The sequence below is a fragment of the Strix uralensis genome, chromosome 13, assembly GCF_047716275.1.
Source record: "Strix uralensis isolate ZFMK-TIS-50842 chromosome 13, bStrUra1, whole genome shotgun sequence".
Taxonomy (NCBI): domain Eukaryota; kingdom Metazoa; phylum Chordata; class Aves; order Strigiformes; family Strigidae; genus Strix; species Strix uralensis.
Window position 1 is genome coordinate 20,396,195 of NC_133984.1, and position 21,467 is coordinate 20,417,661.

Genomic DNA, 21,467 nt, shown 5'->3' on the forward strand with positions numbered 1-21,467 from the left:
TCATTTGTAGCCGTTCAGTTACTACAGGAAAGATAAATGTGTGTTGTAGCATGAAATGATGATATCTAACCTATAAACAATTCTTTAACACACCTGACTCAGTCAGACATAGAACCAAATAATCCTCAAATAATGACATAGTTTTCCCTTATGTAGGATGGGAGCAAAGGCAGCTGTCCACAGTCAATCCTTCAGCAGAAACTGAGATCCGTGTTTTCACGGTACCATTTCCAGGAAAGGCACACAGAGCTAAAGAGAAGGCAGTAATATTGAAATCTAAGTCAGAAGTCTTTTGAACAGAACGCTCTCCAAAATTTCCAGCAAATACAAACACTCCTAAAGCTCTGCTTCTGCTTATGACTGATCCTGATGGTGCAAATGCATGTGTGTGTGGGTGAGTGCATAGACACACAGATATAAACACACATTTTACTTCAGAGCAATCTGCAAAAAAATACTGAGAGCAATTTCTACCAAGGAAAGCAGTGGTGACATTCAGGATGACTCTTGCACTGCTCACCTCCTGATGTTGGAAGTTAAGTAACCATTCCTGCTGGGTACATGAGAAGGGAAGGTGAGCAGAGCTCTCTCTCTCATGCCTCAGGCTACTTTCTATCATATTCACTTCTCTGGCAAATCACAAAGGATGGGGTGTGTGTGTGGGAAGGTTAGCCTAATAAATTTCAGCAATAAAAAGAGTGGTTCAACAAGTTAAAAAAACCTCCCAAAGCTATTGTTTCTGCAGCTTAAACAATATGGACAACATCTGATCATAAACCCACTGAGGAAATTCTGACTAATTTCAGGGTTTCATTCAGAATAGTTTCAACACTATCACAGCAAACCAGCTAGGAACATTTTTAAAAGAAACCAACACTCTCTGCTAACTTGACAGCGTTAGCTTCTGCACCTACTGCAGAACTGCCTATGAAGTGGGTGCTGAGCACCCCAACACCCTGTGCTCCATCTTCAGGGATCACCAGCTGAAACTTCTCCCTGGGAGGTGCTGTGTGTTACTCCCACCAGAAGGACAGAGCTTGCATCAACTGTATTTATGGCATTGTGAGGTCACTGGGCCTTTTTTCGGTTTCAGATTTTGTTTTGGCAACTATGTAGATACTAGGACAAACACGTCAAAGCTGTCTTTTTGGATGTGTTACCCTGAAATCCCTCTTGTAATTCCTCTTCTATTTACTATGGGTGAAACTCATCCCAAGCAGACAGCTACACAAAGTCTATGTGTCATTCAACTACCTACTTGTATGCCTTATGCTCTCCCCGTGCACAGAATAAATGTAATAATTAGACAACAAAGAAAATCAGCTATCTAATTAAACTAAATACCTTCTCCTCTACTTTTCTCAGCAAGAGAACACCCACAGCAACTACCAGTTCATTGAAAAGAGTCAATAGTAGCATTCATGTCCTTAGCTGTTCTCTTTTTCTCTTCAAATGATACATTTTTTGCCTTTTTTCTTCTTTGCCTTTCTCAGTCCTGTATATAAAATGCATTTCAGATGCTTGAGGATGGTACAGATGAGGAGATGAGCACTTGTGCTTTGTGTTTGCTTGTGCTGGAGGATGAACTCATAATGTAAATATAAACCTAAGGCCTGAGGGCTGCTTGCCTTGGACAGTAAAAGCAGGGGCCTTCAACTGGGTCAGGAGTGGGTCCTAGGTGGTTCCAGGACCACACTTCCAAAGAGCTCTGCTCCAGTGAGGAGAAAAACACTGTGTATGATTTGGCTTCAAAGCCCATCTGCTCACAGGTTGCTGGACCAGCAGATGGTGGGAGCTATTTGTGGACTGGAGGGTTTTCATTCAAACTTGAACATTTTCTGTCTACAAGCAGTACTCCCCTGGCCATTGCCCTGTAAATGTGCGTCAGCTCACTTCAGAGCCCGAACGCAACCACAGTCAATCATGGAGTCAGGATGCACCTGTGAAAGTGATGTACACTCCTATCATCCCTGAAAGCAAGAAGAGTCTACCAATTCCCTAGCCCGTTTAATGAAAGGAGCCTGATACTATCAGGACTCTTTCACTACATGACCACATGTTGATCCAACCATAGTTGATCCACACCTGCACAGGTAGGTCTGCCCCTTTCCGGCATGCGGACCGACGGTATGTGACGCAAATCTGAGCCTCCTGGAAGCACACGGCTTGCTACACCTGCACTGCCCTGCACGCCCCTGGATCTCCCCTCCAAGAAAGGGCAATTCTGCTGCTGTTGGGCAACACGTGGGAAGGTGGCTGGATGGGATGGATGTCTGCAGATAGCCGGCTATCCTTGGCTCTGCCATTTCTGCGCTTCCTTAGATCTGCTTGGTCCTCTACATGGTCTGGGGAGCCCTTTAGCTGGTAAAGTGGGAAGTCTTGGAAGTCTGGTTCTTGTTCAGCATCTTTTGATTTCTGCTGAACAATGTCTAATTTTCTGATGCTTTGCAAGCAGCTTGCTGCCATCCTTTCTCTTCGCTAACGCTTTTACATCAGGAAGCCTTGGCACACTCCATAAACAGCCATCCTTGTTGTACAAGTGAGGAAACAGGGGCACACATTTTACTTCTGTCTCTTTTTACAAGTGTCCCAGTTTTGGGGAGCTGAATTTGAAACAGTAAATGCAGTTACAGCCTAATTTTCAGTAATGCTGAAACTCAGCATTAGCACCTACAAATAATGCCCGTTTTGGAAAAGCTCGACCTGAATCATTGACCCAAGGTCACACAGCAGAGTTAAGAAGTGAATCCAGATGTCCTGATGATTAGCTCTGTCTATTGGCATTCAGTCAAGTCTTCTCTCCTAAAATAAGCTTCCTGAAGCATCTAAGACTATAGTCTTAGAACTCCCTTAAATACACAGCACGGGTAAGAACTGATTTTCAAATGAAGGAGGGGGGAAAAACCCAGTTCGTTATTTTTTCCTCAAGTGATCACTGACTGACCAATGAAAGGGCAGCTCAGAGTCATTTGCTTTCAAACTTCTTCGTATAAATAAATAAAAAAAAAGATTCTTCTTCTCCCTTTTCAAACAACATGAAGAAAAAATGCTCCACCTCACTAGACTCACCACATCCTAGACCTGAGTAATTTAATCTGCTCTCTGTTACAATCTGTTTCCCATGTGTATCACCAGCCTGGAATTTCTGGAACTCAATACATAAGGAAGCTATTCAAAAAAAGGAAATACTACTACAAAAGGATTAGAGATAGGTCTGAACCCGATTGAAAGACTCCCTATACCACAGGAGAATTCAGCGCCTGATCCAGAGCTCATCTTCTTGACTTCAACCCAAATCTCAAACCTAAAGACTTCCAAAATGATGAGTTTCCCAGAGCCAGACCACCTCTCACCTCTGGTTCAGAGAAAGAAGAAATGAGAAAACAGGTTGAGGAGATCTGCAGTGATATTGCAGCAGAAGAGGAACAGCGCTAGCTGTCTGAACAATTAAACTGCTGAAGGAAGAGAGAGAGAAGAGAAGAGAAGAGAAGAGAAGAGAAGAGAAGAGAAGAGAAGAGAAGAGAAGAGAAGAGAAGAGAAGAGAAGAGAAGAGAAGAGAAGAGAAGAGAAGAGAAGAGAAGAGAAGAGAAGAGAAGAGAAGAGAAGAGAAGAGAAGAGAAGAGAAGAGAAGAGAAGAGAAGAGAAGAGAAGAGAAGAGAAGAGAAGAGAAGAGAAGAGAAGAGAAGAGAAGAGAGAAGTTTCAATTGGAAGGGACCTACAGCGATCATCTTAGTCCAACTGCCTGACCACTTCAGGGCTGACCAAAAGTTAAAGCATGTTATTAGGGGCATTGTCCAAATGCCTTTTAATACTGACAGGCTTGGAGCATCAACCCCTCTCTTAGGAAGCCTGTTCCAGTGTTTGACCACTCTCTCGGTAAAGAAAGGCTGCCTAATGTCCAGTCTATGTAAAAGACATGTGAGAAAATTATAAAGAGTTTTAGTAGTTAAAATTCAGTCTCCCATGCAAGCTTACTTAGAGTTTTATCTACTTATTCATTAAATGAATATCAAAGGATTCACTACAGCTGAGCTAACTGACCTCATTTTACATCTTTGGCTTCATGCGTCCAAGTTCAAGCGTAAGAAACCTCTTCACCCTCTTGGTGTGTTTAATTCTCGAGCATTCCAGGTATAATGTGCACATAAGTCAAAAGGAATTTAAACAAAGCCCTTACATTTCAAAATTTGTCTTATCCTCATTTGGCTCCGAGAATTTCAGCTGCTTTCCTTAAATGATCTGCTCACATCTGCTCTCCAGCTGAGCCGTGTTCATGCCCCACTGACCTTACTGCTGCCATCTCTGTAATCTTGCAGCTGAGAATAACCAGCAACGCACCCAGCCCCTGTAAGCGTCAAAAGCCTTTCAAGAAAGAGGAGGTAGAAAAGAATCAGCCTTTATGTAACAGGGAAAAGAAGGATTCCAGAGAAAAACCATTGTTTGACTAAGGTGAGTAATGGGAGCTGCACGCCTGAAGTGCCCTGGCCCAGCTCCCTCAGGCAATGGGAACTGGAGGCATCAGCATCTTGCAGGATTATACTCCACAAGGGCAGCTGGCAGATATTTTTCTAATAGAGAGCACAGCAGCATCGTTCACACTCATTTGATTCTATTTGCTGCTGTTCCTATTCAAACTCGGCTAATCAGATCAAGTTATTTCTTGGCCTGTGCCTTAAAGCTGAATAAGTAAACACCTTTCATAAGGCCTGAGCCCACTCGTTTCAAGTGTATGATCAAGGGCTAAACTTGAGTATTATGAGAAAACTCACCTCATTACTCAGACTTTACAAAATCACTCACAATTGTCTTGAAGTGGCACTTTCACATCTAGTGTTTTACTTCCTGCGTTACAAATATATAATACGGTTGCAAAGGGTCCCAACCACCAAATACACATTTGTGTTTCAGTTGCCCCAAAGAACAGTTCTTTGAACTGAGAATAGCTCATAATGGCATCAGTTAAGACGCTATGATGCAAAATATTTTCTGTGGCTACCAGACCTTCTCCACAGATCTCTCTTCTTGTTTACTGTGAAGAAAACAGATGATAAATATAGCTAGCAAATGCATTTTGGACAAATTCATGCTTATTTGTAGTATTTGCATTAAGTAACACTACAAAACTTTTGCACCAGAAAGTAAGTTGATCCAAGTGTAATTCCATCGCTGTTACACCAAGGATGGATTTGAACTATTGAAGCTTACAATTTTTTTTCAAGAAGAATTGCTGCCACTTATGTTACTGGTATTGTCAGTAATATAACCGGTTTTCTTTCTTTAAAACACCCCCCACACACTTTTTCTCTTCTCTGAGGCATTTTAACTTCACATCCAATTTTTTTTGCACTATCTTGCCCACATCACTTCTCAACTACCTCCTCAAAAGATGGTTATTTGTTTTGAAAGCTTCAAGAATAAAAGAATATTTAAACAATTAACTGCAATCATATTCATCATTCTGCATGGTACACTGATATGCACTAGAAATACAATGAGAAAGCAAAACTTTCCTTCAGAAAGAAGAAAAAAGAAGATAAAACATCCACAGATCTCTCTCTCTCTCTCATTACTTCGTTATCTTCTTTAGACTGCAAATATGTCAGTCACTGGAACACTTGCATACTAGGTCATTATTGTAACACATATTATGCACAAAGACCCAAGGCCTCATTCTGTCATAGATAAGATATTCACAAACATCCTTTTTTCCCCCCTTGCAGTTTATTTGCATGGCTGGCTGGATAATCAGCCATAATAACAAAATATGACTCAGCACGACTGAATGTCCACTTCACTTTGGGGGTTCTCTTGGACATTTGGGGGTTTTTTTAAACTATTTAAGACGGGAAAAGATGTGTCCCTCCCAAAAAATGTTCACGTAAAAAAGATTTGAGTAAACACAGAGACTGGGGGGAAAGGAAGTGGATCAAACAGCACCGGTTCTGCTATCGTGCCCTCCAGGAGGCTCTGGTCTCTTCAGCCACTCTGCCCCGGGTCCCTCATTGCCTGCTGCAGCACAGACAGGCACGGATTGCTCACTGATGGCGAAGGGAAGACACAGGACAGAGAACTGGTCATGTCCCACAAGGATAGGCATCCCTGAAATTAAGGACATGAGGGTTTTTCTGGACATCTAAGTGCTGTCTATGGATCACAATTGTGCAAGCATGCAGAACATTTTAAAATATCCTTTACTTCACACCTGCAATGGTCCAGTACTAAGAATTCTCCTAGTATGAGTCAAAATCAAGACTCCAATACAAACAGTAAATTAAACACATGGGTCCACCTCTCTCGAAGGATAACACTCCTCTACTACGTTAATAGCAGCAGTGATGGATACTGCCATCTTGTTGAGCAATCGTGGTTGTATATGGATGTGGCTGACAAGGATGGTGGATTTGTACCTATAGATATCTGTGATCCCTGGTTTTCAAGTAAGGGACCAGGCCAGCTGAAAAGGCTGCAGCGTGAGATCGCATCTCACCTGGGACAGAGTGAAAAGAGGCAGGCACATGCCTTTTTTTTTAACCATCTGTCTAATTTGTGGGTGAAAACAGTGGGATTTATTTGTGCTTTCCAGAATTAGGATAAACATTAATTTATTACCTAGGGCTTTCCTGACCAAAGCACATTAAACTGTATATCCATATATTAACAATGTCCATACTGTATTTAACACAACAAAATTAAGCTGGCCAAGAAAATACACATTAAAACCAGTTGATGAAAAGAATCATACTGTAATGTACATGCATAAAAAAACACATGGGTAAAAAGGGAGCTTGTTTCTGTGATAATCTGACTATGTAATACCACCAAGGCCAGCAAGATCCCTGACAAACATCTACGCAGTAGCATGAAGCCAGCAGCAGAAGTTAAAAATGCCCATGACCTTTAGCTGGCAGTCCCAGTTTCCTCAGAATTTCACACTGTGTTTGAAAGGCAAATATCATCTGTACTTTCAACCTCCTTCTTTCATGCACTGCTTTTGTGCATGTCTTCTAAAAATCACAAGCAAATTATACAATAGTTTAGCCAAAACTCAAACAGGGAAAACATTCAATTAGGCAGGGAGAAAAGCTAACTTCCTCCTTCCTTCTCTTCCTCTCATCAGCCCTTCTGCAAAAGATCAGTACTAAAATTCCTGTCGACTTCACTGAAATTAGTACTACACCCATCCTGATTTAATATTAAAGTTTCTTCCAATTTAATTCAGTTTTGTTTTCAACAAGTGAGAAGTGCAAAACAAACAAGAAACTAAAGCTGTGTCCTTAATTATTGCTTATGTATAGTCAGTGCTTCGAAGAGCCAGCAGAGTTATCACAGAGCAGTTGCACAACAGGGGCACAGGGCACCTAGTCCTGGCTCAACTCCCAACCAAGGTCTATGCTCACCACCAAAGCTTGGCATCGCGTGGGCAGGTGCAAAATTGAGGCAGAGGATGGACGGTTTAGTGCTCAGGCTGTCATCTTCCTACCGAAGCCAAAATCAATTCCTGTGCCATGATCACGTCCCAGTGGCAAAATCTGCAGCTTTGTGCTCATCCTGTGGACAAATGCTGCACGTTGTAAACCAGGATGAAGCTGGCCGTGTTTATTAGGGTTAAGCATATTTGGCTCTCTTCAAAGTGAGCCCCTGGTTATGATCAGTGCTGTCACAAAAAGTAATCTGAAGTACCTAAGCTGCTTTCTTCCACACTAAAGTTTAACTGAATAAGAAATCAAGTACAGTACCACAGAATGTTTCTCTTGAGCCTCAGAAGCTTGTTTACCATTGCCGGAGTAGCTGAATTGCTGAATGAAATATTTACAACTATTCATGCAATCAAACTCATTTTCCTTAGGAAATAACTGATTAGGTATCTCACATCTGTTCCTGACAATGATTTAAGCCTGTGCTGATCTATATCTAGACCTGACATGAATGTTAATGTTTTAGAAACAGTCATGCTTAATAGGAGGGTGACGACAGGCTATCCAGTTCTGGTTGCGATTGACTGCAGTTGGGAAGTTCTGTATGTATGAGTGAAGGATGACACAATCAGCCCACAATTTTCTCTGACCTTATGACCTAGGGCTTAGGAAGCCTGGCAGGAGATAGAAGTTAGAGCAGAACTTGATGCAGAACTATTTTGAAAATTATCTTCCTATCCCTGTCAAAAGTTTTTAATATCTCACATTTGTTTGCTTCCTCTATGCAGAGCAGCAATCCTGCTCCGCCAGAGTCCAGCACTGCATGTCATCCTTCCAGCAATACTTCCCCATCAGGACTCTTTAATTGAAGCTGATGCAAATGTTGCAAAGCCGGGAGGAAAATCAGCTACTAGTAAAGTTGAATGAGATGATTCCTTAATAAAGCACAATGTTCATGTCAGGGAAGACATAAAAATAAATTCCACTTTTTTTCTCAAGAAATAGCTGTTTTATGGGTAAACAGTCAACGACAATGCACTGTTAGAAACAGAGAGAGAAATCTAATGTTTAGTTAATCTGATTTAATTCATCCAGCAATCCTCTTTTCCACAGGAAGCTTATGACAAGAACTTACAAAAAAAGCAGGGAAAAGAAGTATTTATTGCAGTGGCTCCAAACTCCATACTCTTCATTTCTGCACAGAGCAAGGGAGAAATCTTCATCCCTCTCAGGTCAACTGCAAAGCTCTGCAGCGTTGTGTCAAAGATGCCAATGACAGATGATCTGTATTACTGCTCCTTCTGGTAAGGTGCATCCATTGAGATAACAGTGCTTCCTAAGTTCTGACAAGAGCAACTAGGTCAGAAGAAAACTTTTGACAACACCTATAATCACTACAAATTTTACTTCAAGGTCAAGGAACCAAATAAAAACAACTGAAGAAAATGAGCATTTGCCTGCAAAGAACCTCGTAGAGCTGTAAATCAAATACAAACGAAATCTATATAAGTGTCTGAACAGTAATCTCTGGAAGAGTCAGGAATGCCTCATAAAAGTAGATTTCAAACACAATCCAAAGAAGATTAAACTGACAATTCATCTCTCTTAGGACTTCTATACATCATAAATAGGCATTATGCCGTCTATGTAAAGCAGCTCATTATCTGATTTATTCACTGATATCTCTTCTTATTCAAACAATTCAAACCGGACTATATTAGAAAATCCCAGAATAGTTTCCTCAGCACTGCAGCTTTTGAAATAAGATGGTGATTTATATTTAGAAAATTTTACTTACCATGCAATCAGATCCTTGTTAATATAATACACTATAATACACAATCTCTAAGGACAATTTTTAAGAAAGATGCTATTCCAGCTGGATCACTTATTAATATTCATATGCTTTCCTTCAAAAAAAAAAAATCAAAACACAGAAGTTGGTCTTCTTTGCGTTAGTCTTTTTTCCATCCCTCAAGGGAAAACAGAGATTCTGCTCTAGTCACAACAGCGTACTACCAACAAACTAACCAATCTAACACTCCAGATCTTGATAGCTCTACTAGTTGCCATTTTAACTATAATATACCCAAGATAAGGAATTCAGTTCCAGATTCGAAACGTGTGCTGGATAAGATGAAGTTCTGATTCAGCCTCATTTCTTGTTTCCAAATGGTCTGGTGGCAATTTTAGTCCATTGCATTTATTCCTCTCCCATTTTGGGCAACGGATCTTTGCCCTTTCCAGACAGTATACCAGGACTGTTGCAGAATCATATATACTCTAACAACCTTCTTCTGGGACCCTCTCCTTCCAAACTCTGAATTATTTCTAGAAAGTAGAAAAATGGAGTTGTAGACAATTTTCTCACTTAATAAAATCTTCAGCAAGAGTTCCTGAGTTGTGCAAACTTCCCCAAATAACAGACTTCTGCTCTGGGCCTGGTGAGACATAGATACCAGGAGGTCTTGCAGTTGAAGAGCCAAGTCCCAAGAGGTGTGAAGATGCCCCAGATAAGAAAGTGACTTAGCTTCACAGAAGTCCATGCTCCAGCAGAATGAGCAATGAGAATTGTCTGTCCCAGGACTGGCACCCAAGGGCCAATGTATACTCCCTCTGCAATTACACGGCTGCACATGACCGCTGCCATGTGGGAGGTCAACCCCAGAGCTTACGAGAGAAAGAAAATAAAGTAACTCCCTTTTTCTATGTTGACCCATTGTCTTCACTAATGACAAGGCTCAGCCCTCTGCAATAAGCAAGATTAAATAGAAAATGTAGGTGTTAAGCACAAAGGTGTTAGCACAAAGACTTTGTTTTATTAATATTTGCTACTATGTCCTTGACATTAAAAGCCTGCCCAAAAATGAAGCCACTCCAATTATTCTGTCTGAGAGAAAAGGCAAGCTGTTGATATTCATCTTTAACAAATACATCAGTAGCAGAGTCAACCAGAGTCCTGCCTTTTTGCTGCACGTGACTCACTTCACACACACACGTAATAAAATTTGATTTGAAACAGTTTGATCAGGGTGAATATTTTTAACTTACTGTAAATCGTGCCAGTGTACATTGCACTCAGAGACAGGACAAACAGGTTTATGGCCAAACTTCCTCAGCAAGGGGTGTAACCCTCCCCAGCTATTACAGCCTCTCTAATTGCTGCGTTTGCTGTGACAAGCCAACAGTGGACCAAACACACAGCATCCTCCTCTATACATAACAACATATTTGCAGTTTGTGCAGTAGAGCTTTAACCAGCCTAAACCCAAGGCCTGACTCCCAGGGACATTTATTTTTCTCTTCGGCTGATGCTCTGGGAGAGGTCCTCACTGCACAGAAGTTGATGGAAGTTCAACCCTTGCCTTCATCAGGGCCAGGGGTTCCTCTCATCCCCTTCAGATAAAGCCTCTGCATTTGCCTGAAAAATCTTCCTATAATGCTGCCATGTCTATTTAAAATAATTAATGGCAATGGGAGCTATTATCAGCTCATTTATTGTTCATTTATTTATCAAAAAAATGGTTTACTGAGTACATTGCTTATGGTCAAAACTTTATTGTCCTGAAGCAATGTGCCACACTGTGCTGTGAGTTAAAACAAGATTAAAGAAGGCTGAGCCCAGAAGAGAACAAACAAACCTTATTAATTTCTTTTAAGCATGTGTGTATGCGTGTGTTTGTGGGCTGAACAGATGAAGCAAGAGAGGAGATTAGCATTTTTATGGATATGATTCCTGCCATTGCTACATACGCAGAAATCTTGCGTAAGCTTGGGCAGTTTGTAAACAAGAATAAACACACCTTTGTGTTTATCTATTAGTCAATCAATTAATCAATCTGCCTATAGCTGGCATTCAACAAAGCACCTCACATTGACTTATAGATCACCTATAGGTGAGGGGGAATCCTAATCGTGAGGAGACAGAGGCCCAGTTAAGTGTCTGCTGAGCCGTGACACTGCCATGGGGAACAGAGGGGCTCACCGAAACCCCTGCCAGAGCCAGGGCACAGCCAGCCGCGTGGGTGGCAACTGCAGGTACAACACAGCCACCAGCCAAGCCCAGGGTACTCAGTGTAAAACTCCACACATTTCTGTTTCATGCAACAGGTCCCTGAGAAGCAGCCCTGGAGGACTGAGGTCCCAGAAGCGGGTGGAGGGTGGCGTGCAGGGTGGTATAGCCCTCCACGTCGAGCCCTTTGCTCTCAGCACCCCCAGGTGATAGGGACCTGGTGGGAGGGTGGCACAGTTGTCCTCAGTCCATCTGCTCCGCAAAGGTCAGGTAGCACTAGTGTTCAAGGCAGTTGTTAGGCAGTGCCACTTCTTCAATCATATCCAGAACACGTACGTCACTGGCAAACCATCCTATGCTCATCTTCCACCACCAGCAACAGGAGGCCTTTTCCAGCTGCTCATGTTTGCTTGTGTGTACTCGTGAGTGTGTATCAGTCCGCCAAAGTTAAGGTCTTGCTCTGCCTCCCTCCTCCCCTCCTAAGGAAAGATATATTTTACAGTGTTCTCTGTGACAACGTTTAGCGAACCTCTTGGTTACCATAGTGTTATGCACTAAAGAAACGTTGACAAATTAATCAATTATACAGTTGTGTTTGTCTAAGAATACAAGTCACACTCAGATGATTCAACACATTTCAACAACTCTGTAGAGTCTGGTTAACACACTTGCTCTTCTACCATCTCAATATTATCCTCATCTGCACTGTCATTTTTCCACATTTCAATTTCTCTTTACAGGCAGCTTAGCAGGTATGTGATCTTTGCTTCAGGCTAAGTCAAGCTGTTTTCCTTCTTGCTAGCCTGTTTGCTTTTTGTCATTTGTTTTTCCTTTCCTTCTCTCTTTCTTGTAATAAGATGCACATTATACATTCAGCTTTCCTACAACAAAACAATGTTTTTAAAATTACTAATCCATCACTTCTTTCTTCTAGAGGTTATCCTGCACAATTCACAGAATTTTGCTCTGATCAGCACCAGAGCAGACCTGATTTTAAATCCAGCTTTGCAACTTATTTTAGGAATATCAGGTAGAAAAGGAGCACCAGCCCCAGCACTCCAGTCTCAGAAAACAACACTATTAATGGCTACTTCACAACATCTCTTCAACCTGCTGAGATGCACCAGGACACCCAGAACACATCCTCACACCATACAACAAACTTATGACACACATCAGAATGACAAAAGATTAAACTGTGTTCTGACGCAGAAAAGGGCAGGTGAAGATCCCTGCCAGTACTGCACGTCCTTGTATCCTTACAAAGTTCATCAGACAACACTAGCAACAGATCCCAGAAAACATACCATGAAGTACAATACGGTTACTGGCAACACAACCTGAAGGAAAAATGTCTCTCTGGCCCAAAATCTGATGAACAGGTTAAACCAGGGAGCATGCCAGAAAAAACTGCAGGCAATTGTGACCATCTAATGCTACAAGGAGTCTCTGCACTGCACACTTTCAATGTCTAGTGCTTGAGAGGAAGGCAAATATGGGGGAAAAAAAGATTCAAATCTACAGCTATAGGGAAAATTCATTCTTGCCTTGGCTCCCAACAAAACAGCAGGAGCCTTGATGCACGGGGTTAATAGTGCAAACAAAACCAGGTCCATTCTCCTTTCAATCTTACATTAAAAATACGACTACACCGGAGACCAAAGGACTAACTCTGTAAACTTAATTTCCTATCTCCAGGAACTCTCTAATTTAATTGTATAATATCTTTCACAAGATTATCAAGATCTATCTCAAAACTACCCTAATTGAAAGACTATTACACAACTTCAATCCTTAGGTAGCTAAGAGCTTTCTTCTAATTTCCCATCCAAATTTATTCATGACTAACTTAGACAATCTGATCTTGTGTGCATGCTATCTTTTGACTTAGTTTTTCCGCCTTCTTGCTATTTAGTCCCAGCTGTGTATAAAAAGACCTACTGTAACCTGCCCCTTCATTTGTTCAACTGGCCAGAGCTAAACAAACTACACTCTTTAACCTACAACAGAGGGTCCGTTTGTGTAACCACACCTCTAGCCCTCCCACAGTTCTAATTTAACATTTTCTTGACTGGGGTGTCTAGAGCTACGCAAAATCCCAGTGGGCTACTCCATGAGCAGCAGAAAGCTTTTGCATGATGATTTGTACAATGATAACATCAGACTTCCCTGAACCCCTCACATTATTTCCCTTTGATATCCAAGGTTGTCATCGGTGTCCTTCACAGCTGTATCTCACTGCCTGCTCACAGGTATCTCCTGACCAGCCAGTGCATCCACATCTCTCCTTTCTGTCACGGACAGCTGACGAGCTCTTGTTTCACACTGGAAATTCTTGTTACCAGTCTCCACGCTTAAAACTTTGCATGACTTTGCACTCAGGACTATTAAATGTCATTTTATATCTATCACTCCAATCAACAAAGTCATCTAAATTCCTTTCATATGATAATCTAATCCTCCTCCATATTGACAATACCTCCCAACTTTGTGTCATCCCGCACAGCTCCTGGGCACACACCCAGACCCTACCCACAGCCCAGAGCGGCTCCGTTCAACAGGCGCAAGCCTGGTCCCACGGGAGAACAGCACTAATCTCTCTCCGTCCTGATGACTCTCTCTCTGAATACCTCTCTCCATTCAGACAACTATATTTGCATCCAACTGTTGTATCTTTTCCTTAGCCAGCTCCTTTTCCACCTTTCTATTCTTGTATTGAACCACCATCTTCATTTTAAGCAATAATGTCCTGTGGGGCACGGTATCAAACGCTTGGGTTTACATTCCGGCCTTACCCCACCTAAATAATCTGTTACACAAAAAAGATGTTAGATTAGACTAGCACAATCCATCTTTGATAAAATCTTGTTGTAATTTAGCCTGCTTCCTCATTATTTCCATGTCTACTTATTCTTTCCTACAAAATACGTCATGAGACACTGTGTACTATTGCATTCAAACCAGAAGGCCTATAGTTCCCCGCATCGCTTTTTCATTTTTTGACTGTATAGGGACTCTGTGTACAGGACACAAATGCTTCCCCTCTTCTGCAGCTGAAGAGCCACGCAGAGCCTTGCTGCAAGCCATGCAAGCCTTGTGCCACTGCTTTCAGTATTCCTGCACTGGGATTTTTGGCACTTCTTCATCTGTCTCGCTAAGATATTTAAGTTTTGCTTCTTTTCTTTGTTTCTTTTTTTTTTTTTTAACTTTGCTTTGAATATCTTTCAGTCTCCTGCAGATTTGTTAGTAATTACACTCTGTTCCAGATTCTACAGGAGGTTCTGCTTTCATGAGAAAGTTGTGTCATTATTTAGAGACATCAGTTCTCCTTTCAATTCGGGCATGGGTAATTTCAGTTCTGTGTAAATTAACTAAGTGCAGGTTTTGGTTGAACCCAAACAAGTTCATCTGAACCAAAATAAGAATGTCTTCATGCAAGGTCACATCAGGTTAATCAAATCACTTTAAAAACAGACTTAAACCAAATTGGTGTAATCTCCCCATGTAGACAAGGCCAAAGCCAATAACGGAATATGAAATAGGTCAAAGTCTCTCCTTAATTGCACACACCTCTGCAGTTTGACTGAATCTGGTGCTTCTGAGGCCAAGCAGATGTACAGCCCGCAAGCCCAGCTGTGTACAGAGCGCTTGTCGAGGCCTTGCCACCACCTCAACCTCATGTAAAACCGGGGCTCCAGTGAGACTGGAGTAACAATAAAGAGGCTTTTGCAGGGCTTCTGCACAGGGGCGCCATTCGTTTGGCATACAGGCCACAGGGCAAGAAGTTGTGCTGTGCTACACAGCCCTGCATGCACCAAAAGTGCAGAGAAATAAAGAAAAAAAGAGAAATGTCCTCAGCCTGGGCAGCAGAACAGGACAGACAGGGCAGAGCTGCAGCCAGGCACAGCATCGCTATTGAAGCAGGACGACGTGGGGCACGTTGAGCAGAGCATGGCCTTAGGTGAACAAGGATTCACGTGAAAGAAGGGTGTCATCCAGGTCATAACAAATAAATACAGTTTTTGTACCTGCCTGACTTCCTTAATAGAGATTTGGAACTGAAGCGATACAGAGGTGTATCATTTTAATAATACCAGCAAAGACCCGTCCACACTATTTTGGGTTTTATAGGTTTTACTATTTTGGTTAAAGCCATATTATTCCACTAGAATCAGTAACTGCTCCAGTACAAGCCTGGATTGAGTTGTTCTGGCATGGGCACATAGCTTATTCCCCCAGTCTTGAAGGAATGAGCTATGCTGGCATTAAAACTTTTGTATCATTACATGTGAATCTTGGGAGATTGTGTAATTTAGGGCAAAACAATGCAACTTCTGTGCACAGACAAGCCCTAGCTCCAAACTGTAAAGACATCCTACCAGTTTTTTGATACTACTACCGCGCAGAAGTTGGATTCAACATCAGTATGACTGAAATGTACTGGTGCTTCCAACACCATGAGACTTTAATTATGAACTACTCATTTGCTAATTTTAATCTTTAACCTTGAGCTATTTTTGAGTACTTGATGTATGTCTTAAACCAGTGAAATAATTTAATACAGACATAGTCTGAGTGGCTAAAAACCAGGAACCATCACATACCTTCCTGCCAAATTTCACTGAAGTTTGTAGTTTATCAAAAAAATTTCAAACCAATTTTACTTCTTCCTCTAGATGAAACAACTCTCATCCACAGCTCTGTATGAACAGAGTGAATGAGCAGTAAGCAACCACTCCTCAAGCCATTTGCATTTTTCCTATTACATCTTACAGAAAAATTCTAAAGATTCAGTAGTAAAGACATTTAGCCCAAGAGATACAAATGCCTCCCTTCCACACAAACTTCCACTTTTGGTTTAACTCCTGAGCCTCCTCTCCTCATTAGTGCTTGCTGCGTTTGTCAGAACTTTGTCAGCCACAGAGCCCCGAGTGCCGTCCTTATGGTGCATCCGTGCACAGGGTGCTCTGTTCCCCCGCCACGCCTCACCGACACGCTGGTTTACTCTGATCAGCACATCACAGGAAAGTTATCTTTTTTTAAAACGCGGTTTCTGGAAAACCAAAAATCCAAATGTATTTTTCTGACTGGGTAACTACGGCGAGGCATTGCAGCCTAGGAAGTTTGTGAGAATTACACCAATTCCCAAGCAAAACAGCACATGTTGTAGTATGTTCAGTACAAGGGGTTCACACTGCAGACTCCCAAAATTATCTGCTGCTTCAAACAACAGTCGTAGGACCCATGAGGACTGTAAAACCTACGTATCAAAAACACAAAGAGCTGCCTCTTTAAGGCAAATTCCCATTTCCAGAGCTAGGGATTAGTGAGCAGCGATCCAGCAAAATAAGGGCAGGGGAGCACCATCATTCTGCCTAAAAATGAGGCAACTCCTGAGATTCTCCCATTTATACACCAGAACGTCTCATCCCATTACTTAAATCAGCACCGCCGCTTTCACTGCACATGACAAAATAAACTTAGGCTAATAAATAACCCTGCCCTCGCGGGTTATACCGCGCAGGTAAAGCATGGGACATTTTAACAGCTCTGATTTCAGGTGCATTATCTCCAGGGCTGCTCCCCTGCTGAAGAAGGCAACTTCATTCAGGGACCAGTGCTAGTTGGCACTTAGGTGCCGGTTCTGCCCCCAGAAAGGGACTGCTATGCTGCACTTCCCCAAAATCCACTTAGGATGGCTCAGGAGCCTCCTGCCTTTGGGGAGTGTGACATCTGACAAAGGACAAGTGCTCTCTAAAGTGCATATGACACCTCATTTATGAATCACGCAGGGCTCAGCTTTGAACTGTGCTTCCAGTGCAAGCTACCCAGAGCAATCAGTTTGCGATTTCTGCCTGTAAGGACCAAGGCTTGGAGTTACCATCCACAAATCCACAGCTCAAACGTACGAGGGACTTCCAAACCCTTTATAATTCCCCTCTCCTAATGTAAACAGTCTGTAAAAGCAAATGACACAATAACCCTGGTGGGAGGAGTAACTTTTCAACCTGGATTTTAGATGCTATCTTTAGGCGCAAGACTCCGTTCGGAGGTTTCTCCCCACCGTGTTTTCAGACAAACGCATTCCCAAAACGACAGAAATCCAAGACAGAACGAGACAACTGCCATCAGGCCCGCTTTAGCCTCCCGTAAATCGGTTTCCCCCCTCCAACCCCCCGCAGCTCTGAGCAGTGCTCGGTCCCGTGGCTATTCCCGAGCCGGTCCCTAATCCGGTGCCCGGCCGCTCCAGCATCCCCAGCACCCGGAGACACCCCCCCCCCGCCTCCCGTCTACAACGGGAGACCCACCGAGCCGCCGGCGCTGCAGTCCCGTGCCCGACCTGCCGATACACGGATTTTTTTTTTTTTTTCGGGGGGGGTGTGTGTGGGAGGATCAGACGACTTAAGTTGCGGCTGTAAATGCTCCTCTCCAAAACTTAACCGGGACGGTCCCGGAGGTGTTGGCGGAGGGCACGGGGACTCGCCGCGAGTGAAGGGACCCCCCTCCCGCACCCCCGCGCCCCGCCGCGGGGCCGTACGTACCGTCCCGGAGGATGCGCGTCCCGGAGCCGCTCTCAGTGCCATGCCCGGCCCCGGCGCGGTGCCCCCCCGGCGCCAGGGGTTACCGCCCGCCCCGGGCTGCCGCTGCCCGGGGGGGACATGGCATGAGGGCGGGGGGGCGGGGAGGTGCGCGGTGGGCGCGGGCTGCCGGCGCGCTGCGGCGGGACTTGTGAAACTCGCCTATTGCGGCGGCCGGTTGTGTAACGCGGCGGCGGCGGCGGCGGGCTGAGCGCGTCCTCCCCTCCCGGCACTGCACAGGCGCGCTCCTCCCCTCCGCCCCCCCTCCCCGCCGCCACCGGCGGCTGCCGGGCCGGCGCCGAGCGCGGGCCCGCCCCGCCCCGCATCGCCCGGCGCGCGCCCCGGCGGGACGCGGGCAGCGCGGGGACCGGAGCGCGCGCGCGGGGCGGGGCGGGGCGGGGCCGGGCAGGTCGCGCGGGGAGCGGCGATGCCGGCCGCTGCGAGGAGACGGCGGAAAGTAGGTCACCGGCCCCGGCCCGGAGCGGCCGTTCCTCCCCGCCCCGCTGTTCGACGGGCGAGGCCCAGCGGGGGTCTGCCGGCCCCGGCGCCGCCGCTGCCCCCTCGCCCGCGCTGCCCCGCCGGGCCCCGCCGCCCGCCCGCTTTCCCCACGAGGCGCTCGGCACCGCTTCCCGGCCCGACACGAGCTGCGCTTCGGCGGGATTAGTCACCCCGTGCCATGAGTCACTGCCGGAGCATTTGCCTCTTCCTTCCTCGTACGGCTCTTTTTTTTTTTCCCCTCCCCTTTCTCTACCGTAACGATTTTCCCTACTCTCCAGGGCAGTGCGTTGCCCCTTCCCCGCTTCCCCCGACACCCCCGTGCCCAGCCGCCGGCGGCGGGAGGCAGCGGGTCCCGCCGGACCGGCCGCGGAGCCGGCGGAGGGGCCGCTTTGTCGCTGGTTCCATTAGGTAACGCCGGTTGCCGGGGCTTCGGTTTATACTTCTCTCGGTGCAGGCAGCAGTAGAAGCCAAAAGCCGTGGCACCGGGAGCGGTCTGTGCCCCCCGCCCCGCCCCAGACCCTGCAGCGGGGAACGCGGGTCGCGTTGGGGTGACCCGGGGGCGCGCGGGGCTGGGGGCATCGCTTGGGCCCCTGACCCAGGCCCCGGGCTGCCGCAAGCAGCTGCACCGTGTAATCCCCCTCCAAAACTGAGCACGCTGACCAACAAGTCAGATTTTTTTGGAGAGAGATATTTTGGGGGGGGGGGGGGGGGGGCGGGTGTTGGTGTTTGTTTTTTTTTCCCGCTTCAACTCGTCTTGGAAAGCTGCTCCCCACCCTGCGCAATGCTGGCAGATCTGCTCCTCTGGGAGCACGTTCCTGCCCACAGCTGGCAGACCTGACCCCCGGCTTTTTTTGCTCAGCCCAAATTCCAGTTCCGCTCCCAGCCCTCGCTCTGCCAGAGGAAAGGGGGCGAGCGGACAGGGTGCCTGCATGGCCCCGGCCCCCACACGTGCCAGTGGCCCAAAGCACAGCACGGGGCACAAAAGCAGAACCAAAAAGGGGACAGCGGACAAAAGGCTTTGCTATGAGATTTTTAATATAAACCTGATGCCACTGAGGAAAGGGAAGTGATGTTGTTATAGCAATAACCCTGAGGAACATGGGCTATTACTGATAAAGACAAGAGAAAGGGCACCTCTGCACGCAGTATTTCTTATTTTCTTTCTTATCAGAGACAAACAGCGTGGTTGTGCTGACTGCCACAAGTGGCAAATCTCACTGAGAGCCGCTCGTCACACAAAACACAGCAACCCTTCCCTCGTTCATGTGGGGAAAATCATTCTTGCCCTCTTTCACACAAATAGGTATCGAATGTGGCGTTTCTCTCCTTTTTTACTTGAGTTAAGGTGTGTCTCTGCAGCCTGTGGTGCAGCCCTGTCACCCGAGTGGCGGTCACTGAGAGGATGTCATTGCCCACATGCGTGGATACACATTTGGGGAATTAGATCAGGAATAAAGAGAATACCACACTCTGCAGCTGAGGCACTGAAGATTAAGTACCGGCGGACAGATGCTGTGGGCAGTGCGGGCAGGATGTGGCCCCAGAGGGGCTGAGCCGGGGCTGGGGCAGGTTTCCCCCCGAAGGCACCAAGTGGCACAGCCATGGCCCCGGGTTGTGCGGGCAGCCAGCCGGGTGTGCTGGCACTGCCCAGCCAGGTCTGCGGCTCGGCCACTTCCATGGCCACCCCCCATCCTGCGAGCCCGGCAGGCCCAGCAAACACCATCAATGCTCTCTTCTAATACAGCAAAACACTCGGAAATACCACTTTACACGCTAATTGCAATAACATGATTTTCTGACCAGAAATCATGTTTTATTTGAAATGTTTCAACCAAGTTCCCTGCAGCCCCTGGCAGGTAGAGATGGCAGGCTGGGCCACTCCTCCTATAGCAATGCTGAAACAGTTTTCATGTCGATGGCTTTTGTTATGTCATTTAGAAGAACATGCTCTCCACTAGGATCCTTCCAAAAGTTAAAGAAGAACGGGGAAACAGACACATTTCTGACACAACAAAATTCACACATTGCTCAGCAAGCTGTGGCATTGGGCAGCTTTGGCTGTACTCTGCGGTGGTTGGCATAGCCTCAGATTTGTTTTTATTATTAGTTTTTAACAATGCTGCATTGCAAAGACATGGCAGCAGCAATAAAACCAAGAGACAACTGGTTTTGGCCAGAAAATAAGAACAGCAAAGAATATATCTATATATATATCTTTCTATATATATCTCTATCTAAAACATCCTGTCCCCGCTGCACTCACCCAGCGGACTGCAGAATCCTGCAGCCTGGCAGGCACCATTAAGGAGTAACATCATTAAACAAAGGAATAGAGGGATAGCTTGGGCTGCATTTTGCAAGATCACACTCCCATGCACAATCTTTCATCCGGAGCAAAGGGTTGTCCAAACTAGCCTTTAAATTATATGAAAAAAATTCATAGCCAGGAAATGTTTGCATTGTGCAGGGCTAAGTCAAGAACCAGCTCTGGTACAGGATCGGGCACCTCGGCCTCATCTCACTCTGGAGTGTGCCCAGAAAGTCAACATGATGTTCTCGCTTTTCACGCAGCAGTAACTGTAACGCTTGGGAAAATGCAAACCAAAGGGAAAGAGAAGAATAGAGACAACGAAGTGGAAAAAACACCTTGCCTTGATCTAAAGAGGCTGGTTCAGTGTTGGTCTCGCTGGGGCTCCGGGATGCGGCAGCGAGCGGAGAGGTGAAGCGTCAGAGCCCACCCAGCGCCCGCCATGGGAGCGTGCGGGCGAGGCCGGCGGGAGCCCCGTTCCGGCACTGCCCAAGGCAGGGACACAGTGTTAATTGTGTCGGGTTATTGCACAACTCTGTTGCCTTGACACTGTGTCATGTAAAGATTTTAAACTGCCTCTTTATTAGTCATCCTCTATTCATATTAATTGTGCCTGATAAACAGGGCCATTTCACCTTTGTGTTCTAGTGTACGCA

At 45.3% G+C, this 21,467-nt stretch overlaps 1 protein-coding gene across 5 annotated transcripts in view; it reads right to left on the bottom strand.

Moving 5' to 3' along the window:
- Nucleotides 1-21,467, bottom strand: part of PASD1 (PAS domain containing repressor 1) — a 107,154-nt gene that overhangs the window by 35,934 nt on the left and 49,753 nt on the right. The window contains exon 1 of one of the 5 annotated variants that reach the window (XM_074882817.1): nucleotides 17,970-18,143. The exons of 3 other annotated variants lie outside the window; for them this stretch is intronic. The gene's annotated coding sequence lies outside the window, so the exon portion shown is untranslated. Of the gene's footprint in view, nucleotides 1-8,550; nucleotides 8,594-17,969; nucleotides 18,144-21,467 lie in introns of those variants that run through there. One more of the 5 variants, XM_074882820.1, reaches the window with a different exon arrangement.